Consider the following 11,093-nt stretch of genomic DNA (forward strand, 5'->3'; position numbering starts at 1 on the left):
GTTGTGAACCAATGTCATAAAACAACATGTGTACTACTGTTTCATGAGAAACTATTTGTTCTGTAAGCTTTCACCTGAAGTACAATAAAATATATTAAAATATATATATAACAAAACATTTGCTAATTCAACATTTTTTCTATGTAGAATTCCGTGACATTGGTTCCATTCATCATGTGCAACCATTACGACTATCAATTTCCAAATTATTCCACCACCATTAACAGAAACACAGTGTCCCCTAAGCAATGCCTCCCCCCTTTCCTCCTCCCTCCCACCCCTGGTAGCCACTAATAAACTTTGGTGTCTATACATTTGCCTATTCATACAAATGGGATCATGCCTTATCCTTTTATGACGGACTTATTTCACTCAGCATAATGTTTTCAAGGTTCATCCATGTTGTAGGCATATCAGAACCTCATTCCTCTTTACAGCTGAGTAATATTCCATAGTGTGTATATACAACATTTTGTTTATCCATTCATCTATTGATGGCATTTAAGTTGTTTCCATCTTTTGTCTAGGTTTTATTTTTAATTTCCATCCCCATGACAAATTTGGGATTCTTACTGTGTTGCTGAACGAACAGAACCCTGACTTAGTCTTTTAGGCTGACTCCAAGTGCTATGAAGTTTATTATTCTGTCATATTGCAACTGTCCCCATCCTGGGAAATACAGGCTCGGATTCCAAGACAAAAATAAAAGCCTTCATTCAACAACCTGATCTGGACAGCAGCCACTAGTAGGACAAGAATGCCACACTTTGACCAACGATGTGACCTTTGATGAGTCATTTAACTTCTGGGAATCTCAGTTTTTCTCAAGTAGAAAATGGAGATGATAAACATTCCCGCCTTGTACAGTTGTTGGGGTAAGTAAGAACGAATGGACGCTGCACTGTATTTTTTATCTGTGTCCCCGGGGCCCAGCCTTGCACTACCACCTCAGTTGGATTCTTTCACCAGCAGTTACTGAACCTGCTCTGTGCCTGGCCTTGTGCTGGCTGCTGGAGAGGCAAAGATGGACTATATGAGGCAGTGGCTGCCTGGGGGAGTCTGCCACAAGGAACGGTCCTCCACAGGCCAGGGATTGTGGGTGACACTTCTTGGGTCCCACAGCCAATGTGTGGCCCAGCCAAAGCTGAACTCCAAGTGTTCTGACCTCCACTCAGGGTGCTGGGAATTCAAACAGTGACCTCAGCTGACAAGAGAGAGCAAGGCCTCCTCTGATACCTGCCCATTGCCTGTTAACACCGTGGCATTAACTTACTGGGTCCTGGTGAGTGGAAGTTCCAACCTGCTTTCCAATGTAAGGATTTTTTTTAGTTGATCTTATTTTTTTTTAATTCTTTTTTTTTTTTTTATTGTGGTGAAAATATACACCGCAAAACATACACCATTCAAAAATTTCTACTTGTATAATTCACTACCATTTGTATAATTCAGTGACATTGATTACATTTTTCAAGTTGTTGCAACCATTTTCATTAATCTTTTCCAAATTATTCCACCACCATTAACATAAACTCAAAGTCCACTAAGCAAAAATTCCCCTTTTCCCTCTCCCTCCCATCCCTGTAACCACTAGTAATCTTGGGTTTCTAGATATTTGCTTATTTCATACGAATGATCACACAGTATTTGTCCTTCTGCGACTGACTAATTTCACTCAGCATGATGTTCTCAAGGTTCATCCACATTGTGGCGCACACCAGGATTTCATTTCTCTTTATGGCTGGGTAATATTCCATGGTATGGATATACTACATTTTGTTTATCCATCATTTGTTGATGGATATTTTGGTTGTTTCCGCTTTTCGGCTAGTGTGAAATGTGCTGTAATGAACCTTGGTGTACAGGTTTCTGTCTGCATCCCTGCTTTCACTTCTTTTGGGTGTATTCCTAGGATTGGGATTGCTGAGTCATATGGTAGTTCTATATTCAGCATTTTGAAGAACCGTCAAACTGTTTTCCACAGTGACTACCCCATTTTACACTCCCACAAGTAATGGATGAGGGTTCCATTTTCTTCACAACCAACACCTAATATTTTCTGGTTTTTTGTTTGTTTGTTTTTTAATCATTGTCATTCTTATGAGGGTGAGGTGGTATCTCATTGTGGTTTTGATCTGCATCTCCTAATGGCATTTTCTCATGTGCTTGTTGGCCATTCGAATAGCCTCCTTGGTAAAATGTCTGTTAAAGTCCTTTGCCCATTTTTTCACGGGGTTGTTTGTCTTTTTGTTGTTAAGTTGTAGAAGTATTTCATATATTTGGGATATCAGACCCTTATTGGATATATGATTCCCCAAATATTTCTCCCAGTCTGTAGGTTGTCTTTTCCCTTTTTCGATAAAGTCTTTTGATGAACAAAAGGATTTAATTTTTATGAGGTCCACTTTATCTATTCTGTCTTTCGCTGAGCAGGCTTTTGTTGTCATATCAGATAGTCGATGGCTAAAATCTAGGTCCTACCGCCTCACTCCTACATTTTTTTCTAAGTATTTTATGGTTTGAGTTTTCACATTTACGTCCTTAATCCATTTTGAATTGATTTTTATGTAGGGTCTGAGGCTCCTACATAGGAACTTACAAGGAAGCAGAGTCGGTTGCTTCCAGAGATGACATGATTTCCTGCAGGCCTGGGCTTTTGCAAAACCATAATAGGAGACATTGTCCACTTGGTGACTCAAGGCCTCCTGCAGAGCGGATCACATGATGCACTTCTACTGGAATAACATTTCCAGGAAGACTTGGCCTTGTGTGCATGGTTTGGTCTGTTTTCTCTTCTTAGGGAAGAGCCACCAAGTGAGCCAGGCTTTTCCTTAATGTCTGCTCAGCCAGGGAATAACCGGAAGTCAGATTTGGCTGTAACCAGCTCTTCTCAAGTGCCTGGTGTCGGCAGCTCCTTCTATCCCCTTTCGGAAGGATCTGCTTACTTAGAAGTATAGTGTTGTGGGTATGAACATAGACCCTGGAGCCAGACTGCCTGGGTTCAAATCCCAGATCTATTACTTGCTATCTGTGTAAACCTGGTCAGGTCACTTAACTTCACTGTGGCTCAGTTTTCCCATCTGTAAAATGGGTTGTTGTGAGGATTAAATGAGTTCATTTTGTAAAGTACTTAGAACAGTGCCTGTCATATAATAACTTCTACATAAATGTGTCAATTACTAGAGAAGAACAACATGTTTGGTAAAATAGTTGTTGTTAGGTGCCATCGAGTTGGTTCCGACTCAAAGCGACTCTGTGTACAACACAATGAAACACTGCCAGGTCCTGTGCCATCCTCACAATAGTTGTTATGCTTGAGTCCATTGTTGAGGCCACTGTGTCAATCTATCTCATTGAGGGTCTTCCTCTTTTTCTCTGACCCTCTACTTTTTTTTTTTTCCCCTTAGTTTCTCTAAAATTAACACCAAAAGTCACTTTGAAAATAAATTTCCCAAAGGCTCTTGGGGTTAATAGGGGTGACCACTACACCTAGACTCTCAGGAAGACCAGAGTTCTGGGGTTATTACAGATCTTCACACCTCCCCATCACAGCCCAGTGAGGGAGGTCGGTTGGTTTGCTGATTTGGGAGGTAGGCTGATCTGCACATATAGGAGTCTTGGGCCTTTCTTAACATCACCTCTCAGAGCTTCAGGTTTTGCAGTCTCCCTGAGCCACCACCTAGCTAGCTGCCAATATCATCGGAATAAGAGTGGGGAGGATAAAGGGGTGGAGGGGTCAGGAACTATCCATATTTAGGTATCTACCATGGCTTACAAACAGCACTGAATTTACCATCACAATAATAATATGAAATAGATATCATTCCCTACTTTCATAGAAGAGGAAACAGGGTCTCAGAGAGGTGATGTGACTCTTTCAAGACCCTTCCAGCTAGTTTGAGGTGGAGTTAGGGTTGGACTCAGGTCTGACCCTGGAGCCTTGGCTCTTTGCCATTTCACTAAGTACGTTCGTCAGTCCTCCTGGATTCTAGGAGTGTGGACCTCAGCCACCCAATTTATCAAGCCTGGGACAGCTCTGATGAGTGAGAAGGGAAGTACTTTGCTCTGATCTTCTGTTCCCTGGCCAGTACTGGGGCTAGTAGATGGAAGAATAGGGTCGATGCAACCCCAAACACATGCACACATGTGTGCACACACATAGTCAACACCATTTTATATTGCCCAAGTAGCCTCTGTGTTGCAGGAAACCCCCAAAAGGGCTCTAGATTCTTGCTAAAATTTTTGCTTCCAGGTCCCAACTACTTAGCCCAGGACTGATGATGTCATAACCTCATCACCTCCTTGCTGGTTGACCCACCTGATGCTGGAGGTCTACCCCCATCTCTCCTCCACAAAGCCCTCCTTTGCTCTTAAAATTCTTCAGTGGCTCCATACCTTCCACAGGAAACAGTGCAAGCACTTTAACCTGAGGGTTTCCATTGTTTAACGCCTGCCCCCTCTCCAGCCCCTCTCCCACTGCACCCTCCTCACGTGTTGACTGCAACCTCCTGAACCACCCTTGGCTTCTCTCCCTCTCCCATGCTTGCACAGGCAGTTTTCTTCCCTGCCCCTCTGTGATGACTTCCCTGACCACTGCCCACCCCCGTCACACTCAGGTACTCCTTCTGTCCTACCATGCTCCTTGCCCAATTACCAATCAGAGCACTTCTCACACTCCGTGGCAAGTGCAGACCTGGTCTTATTCATCTGAGTCCCTGACGCCAAGGCTTGGAAGTCTCTGGATGTTTTCTCAAAAACAGAGGAGTGTATGGATGGATGGATGGATGGATGGATGGATGAATGGATGGATGGATGGATTGATGGATGGATGGATGGATGGTGAGGTAAGTAGGAATAGATATCATTATTCCAATTTTAGAAGTGGATAAATGTGGGCCCAAGGCAGCTAATCTCCTCTCTCCCAGGATCCTGGCTAAAGTCCGGTGCTGGCAGAGCCCAGACTTCGTAGTTTAAGGTCCCCTGTTGGTCAGACCATTGTCCTCACCTGTTCCTCTCCAGGAAGAAGGGAGTGAATGAAACTTCAGCGCTCGCTTTGACATGCTGCTTTGTGCTGCCACCTTGTGGGATAACCATGAGCTCCAGGGTTCCCAGCCCCACAAGGAGATCTTTTACTCTTTTTCACTCCAAGGGTCCCATGACTTAAAAGATATGAGGAGGTAAAACCAGTCGGAATTGATTTAATGAAAGTAAATTTACCTTCCTACTCCACTAATAAAAGATGTACTTTAGTGCTAAACAGCAGAGACCACCAGTATGCCCACACACAATTATAATTCCAATCAAAGCCACAAGTCATGGTATTCTCAATAGCCTATGACTCCCTATTATTATTTTGGAATTTTTACAATTACTCAAGCCTCTCCTCCCCAAGTTCCTACTTCTGTTATTGGGAGGTAGCGTGCTACAGTGTAAATTAAATAGCCCCGACAGTCCAGGTGGTGCTACTTTGGCCAGGCACTGTACTTGGCACTAGGGATCCATGGTGAGCAAAATGGAGCTGGTCCTTTGCTCCCATGGAGCTTCGAGTCTGGAGGTGGAGGCAGATCTTAATCAAATAATCATACAAATATATCATTTCAAACTGAAATAAATGCAATGAAGAAAATGTACGTGGGTCCATAAAAGCACTTAATGGGGAGATCAGTTCTAGTTTAGGGGATTGCAGGAAAGGCTTTCCTGAGGAAATGAGTTCTGAAGAATGAATAAGAATCCAGGGACAGCATGGGCAAAGGTCCTGAGGTGGGAAGGAGTCTGACCATGACGGGTATTGAAAGAAGAGCAGTATGGCTGGAGCATGGAGAGAAAGGGAAGGGAGGTAAAAGTGGAAGCTGGCTAGGTAGGGGGACATTAGGGACTCCTAGGCCAGGACTAAGGAGCCCTGGTGGCACAATATTTAAAGTGTTCAGCTGCTAACCAAAAGGTCAATGGTTTGAACCCCCAAGCCACTCCACGGGAGAAAACACCTGGTGATCTGCTCCCGTAAAAATTACAGCCTAGGAACTCCTATGGGGCAGTTCTACTCTGTAACATGCGGTCGCTATGAGTCGAAATCGACTCAATAGCACACAACGACAACAGGCCAGGACTATCTAAGAGCAGTGGGAAGCAGGTGGGAGTTTTAGGCAGAAGGCTGGCATCAGTTGCTCTATTTTAAAATGAACACTCAGTGCCACCTGGAGAATGAATTAGAGTGGGCAAGAGTGGCTTCCCGGAGGCCTGAGAGGAAGCAATTGTCAGATGCAGTGAGAGATGATGACAGCTTGGTCTAGGGAGGTGGCTGGAGAGAAGTGAAAGGACCTGAGATATATTCAGGGGGCATAATCAGCAGATCTTGGTGATGGATGTGGGGGGAGGGAGAAAGAGAGGTGACAATGATAGGTCCTAGATTTCTGGCTTATTCAAACAGATGGACAACAATACCACTTCCCGAGATGGGGGACCCAGAGGGAGGCGGGATTCAGGATTGGGTTTGAAGGGCCTGAGGGACATCGGCATGAAGAGGATGGGTATAGGATGTGGTCAGTTTTGCTACCTACTGACTGTGTAACTTTGGGCAAGTTACTTAACGTCTTTGAAACTTCATTGTCTAAGCTGTCAAACAGAGATAATAAAAGCAATCATACTGAATAATGGAAAGGATTAAACTCAGTGAGAAGATTAAACGAGTATAACCTGGTGTTAATGTGGACATTTTGAATGAGATAGCAAGATACAATCATTATCAAATACCAAAGTGATATGAAAAACACCAAGACATAAATTTTCAAAGGCAATGTTCTAGAACTGGTTTCCTGACTCACACTTTGGAGGTCAGGGTGTTATTCAAAATATTTAAGAACCTTAAGGCCCTAACCTGTCAGAGAAGGAGCTGTGATTTGGGGGAGGGTCCTGAAGCTTCTGTTGCGCCCAGTGTTAACTCTTTACTTGCTGGGTCATAAGGAGGTCCAGCGTGTCCGGGGCTCCACGAGAGGGGACTGGACTAAAAAGGGGAGGAAGCATCTTGGGGAAGTGGCTTTTTACTAATTGGTGAAAAATATTTCAGTATTTTAACAAGGAGCATGGTCACACTGGTGGATACTAGCCGAATATCAGTCCTACTTGGAGGGTGTGTTAGGCAGAATTCTAAAAATGGCTCCTCGAAATTCCATGCCTGGTCATGAATTAAATTATGTCTCCCAAAAAATGTGTGTATCAGTTTGACTGGGCCATGATTCCCAGTACAGTGTGGTTGTTCTCCATTTTGTAATTGTAATTTTATGTTAAAGAGGATAAGGGTGGGATAGTATAACACCCTTACTAAGGTCACGTCCCTGATGCAATGTAAAGGGAGTTTACCTAGGGTGTGGCCTGCACCACCTTTTATCTTACAAGAGATAAAAGGAAAGGGAAGCAAGCAGAGAACTGGGGACCTCATACCACCAAGAAAGAAGCACCGGGAGCAGAGCTCATCCTTTAGACCTGAGGTTCCTGTGCAGAGAAGCTCCTAGTCCCAGGGAAGACTGATGATGACAAGGCTCTTCCTTCAGAGCTGACGAAGAGAGAAAGCCTTCTCCTGGAGATGACTCCCTGAATTTGGACTTTCAGCCTACTAGACTGTGAGAAAATAAATTTCTCTTTGTTAAAGCCATCCACTTGTGGTATTTCTGTTATAGCAGCACTAGATGACTAAGACAATGCCCTAATTCCTGTAACCTATGAATATGATAGCCAGAATGCTCCTTAGAAGTGAGGATAGTGAGACTTCATCTCACTTACTTTGGACATTATCAGGAGGGACCAGTCCTTGGAAAAGGACATCATGCTTGGTAAAATAGAGGGTCAGCAAAAAAGAGGAAGACCCTCAATGAGATGGTTTGACACAGTGACTAAAACAATGGGCTCAAACATAGCAACAACTGTGAGAATGGCACAGGATCAGACAGCGTTTCTTTCCGTTGTGCATGGGGTTGCTATGAGTCACAACCAACTCGATGGCACCTACCAACAACAACAACGTGAATAAGATGAGATTCTGTTCTCTGATTATGTTATGTTATATGGCACAGGTGACAGTAATAAAGAGAGACTATTCAGGAGGGCCTAATCTAATCACTGGTTGCCACTGAGTCAATTTCAGCTCCAACTCATGGTGATCCCATGTGTGGCAGAGTAGAACTGCGCTCCATATGGTTGTCAGGGGCTGATTTTTTCTTTTTGGTCGTTGTTGTAAATATATCTGTCTTAGTCATCTAGTGCTGCTCTAACAGAAATACCACAAGTGGATGACTTTAACAAAGAAAAATTTATTTCTTCACAGTGAAGTAGGCTAAAAGTCCAAATTCAGGGCGTCAGCTCCAGGGAAAGGCTTTTTCTCTCCGTCGGCCTTCCCATCTATGTTTCCCCAGACTAGGAGCTTCTCTGAGCAGGCACCCCAGGTCCAAAGGATGCACTCTGCTCCTGACACTGCTTTCTTGGTGGTATGAGGTCCCCAGTTCTCTGCTTGCTTCCCTTTCCTTTTATCTCTTGTAAGGTAAAAGGTAGTGCAGGCCACACCCTAGGGAAACTCCCTTTACATTGGATCAGGGATATGACCTGGGTAAGGGTGGCGTTACAATCCTCTTTAACATAAAATTACAATCACAAAATGGAGGCCAACCACACAATTCTGGGAATCATGGCCCAGTAAAATTGATACACACATTTTTTGGGGTACATAATTCAACCCATGACGATATCTATCACACAACTTTTGCCAGTTCAGCTTTTTACAGGTGTACAACTTATTGACGGCAATCACAATAATTAGCTGTGCAACCCAATCTTTAATCAACGCGATTTTTCCATTACCGTTAACCCTCCCTTTCCCTCTCCCTCCTGCCCCTGGTAACCACTAATAAACTTTGGTCTCTATACATTTGCCTTTTCTTGTATTTTTATATAGATGAGGTCATATAATGTTTGTCCTTTTGTGACTGACTAATTTCACTCAGCCTAATGTCTTCAAGCTCCTTCCATACTGTAGCAGGTATCAACTTCAGTTTCTTCTACTGGCTGAGTAGCATTCCACTGTATGTACTTACCACGTTTTGTTTATCCATTCGTCTATTGATGGGCATTTAGTTTGTTTCCACCTTTTGGCTATTGTGAATAGTGCTGCAATGAACATTGATGCGCAAGTCTCTTTTTGAGTCTCTGCTTTCAGATCTTTTGGGTATATCGAGAGCGGAATTGCTGAGTTATATGGTAGTTCTGTTTTTAGTTTTTTTAGGAATTGTCATACTGTTTTCCACAACGGCTATACCATTTTGCATCCTTCAGCAAAGGATAAGGGTTCCAATTTCCCCCATCCTCAAGAACATTTGTTAATTTCTTTTTTGTTGTTGTTGTTGTTTTGTTCGTTTGTTTGTCTGTCTTAGCCATCCTAGTGGGAGTGAAATGGTATCTCATTGTCATTTTGGTTTGCAACTCTCTGGTGGCTAAAGATGCTGAGCATCTTTTCATGTGTTTGGTGGCCATTTGAAAGTCCTCTTTGGTGAGATGTCTCCTCAAGTTCTTTGCCCATTTTATGATTGGGTTATTTGTCTTTCTGTTGTTAAGTTGTCGAAGTTTTATATACATTTTGGTTATTAGTTTCTTTTCGGATATATGGTTTCTGAAGATATTCTCCCAGTCAGTAGCTTATCTTTTCACTTTTTGGTAAAATCTTTGGATAAACAAAAGTTTTTAATTTTTATGAGGTCCCATTTATTTATTTTGTCCTTTACCGTTTGTGCTTTTGTTAATATATTATCTAATCCATTGCTAAAAGCTAGACCCAACAGCATTGCCCCTGCATTTTCTTCTAAGAATTTTATGGTTTAGTTTGCACATTCAGGTTCTTAATCCATTTTTAATTTGTGTCTGTGTATGGTGTGAGGTATGGATTCTGTTTCATTTTTCTACATGTGGAAATCCAGTTTTCCCAGCACAGTTTATTGAAGAGACTCTTGTTTCCCCATCGAATGGACTTAGCATCTTTGTCAAAAATCAGTTGACCATAGACGTGTGTGGAGGAGTCCTGGTGGCGCAGTTGTTAAGATCTACGGTTGCTAACCCAAAGGTCAGCAGTTCAAATCCACCATCCACTCCTTAGAAGCCCTATGGGGCAGTTCTACTCTGTCCTATAGGGTTGCTGTGAGTCAGAATGGACTTGACAGCAATGGGGTTTTATAGATGCGTGGGTTTATTTCTGGGCTCTCAATTCTATACCACTGGTCTATGTGTTTATTGTTATACTAGTACCAGGTTGTTTTGATTACTGTAGCTGTATAATATATTTTAAAATCAAGCAGTGTGAGTTCTCCTACTTTGTTCTTCTCTTTCAACATTACTTTAGCTATTCACAGCCAGTGGCTGATTTTTTTTAAGTAGATTGCCAGGCTTTTCTTCCAAGGTTCCTCTGGGTGGACTTGAACTTCCAACCTTTCAGTTATCAGTTCTTGGGTGGTGCAAACAGTTAATGCACTCTGCTGCTTACCTAAAGGTTGGAGGTTCCAATCTACCCAGAAGCACCTCAGAAGAAAGACCTGGTGATCTACTTCCTAAAATTCGGCCATTGAAAACTCTGTGGAAGACAGTTCTGCTCTGACACACATGAGGTCACCTTGAGGTGGAATGAAGTTGACAGGAGCTAGTGCTTCTAATCCAATCAGAGTGTTTCTCAGGCTGGTAGCAGAACAGAAAGCCAGAGATTCGCAGCACAAGGAGGATAAAATGTGTCATTGCTGAAGATGGAGGGGGCCACGTGAGAAGGAATGTGGGCAGCCTTAAGGAGCAGAGAGAGAGATCCCCAGATGACAGCCCACAAGGAAATGGGGACCTCAGTCCTACCACAGCAATGAACTGAATTCTGCCAACATCCTGAATGAGCTTGGGAGTTGATTCTTCCCCAGAGCTTCCAGATAAGAGCCCAGCCCTGCAAATAAATTGATTCCAGCCTTGTGGGACCCTAAGAAGAGAATCCAGTTGAAATGTATTGGACTTCTGAACTGCAGAACTGTGGCTTGCTTTAATATGTTACACTTGTGGTAATTCCTTATGCAGCAATAGAAAACTAA

The sequence above is a fragment of the Trichechus manatus genome, unplaced genomic scaffold (genome assembly GCF_000243295.1).
Source record: "Trichechus manatus latirostris isolate Lorelei unplaced genomic scaffold, TriManLat1.0 scaffold00015, whole genome shotgun sequence".
Taxonomy (NCBI): Eukaryota; Metazoa; Chordata; class Mammalia; order Sirenia; family Trichechidae; genus Trichechus; species Trichechus manatus.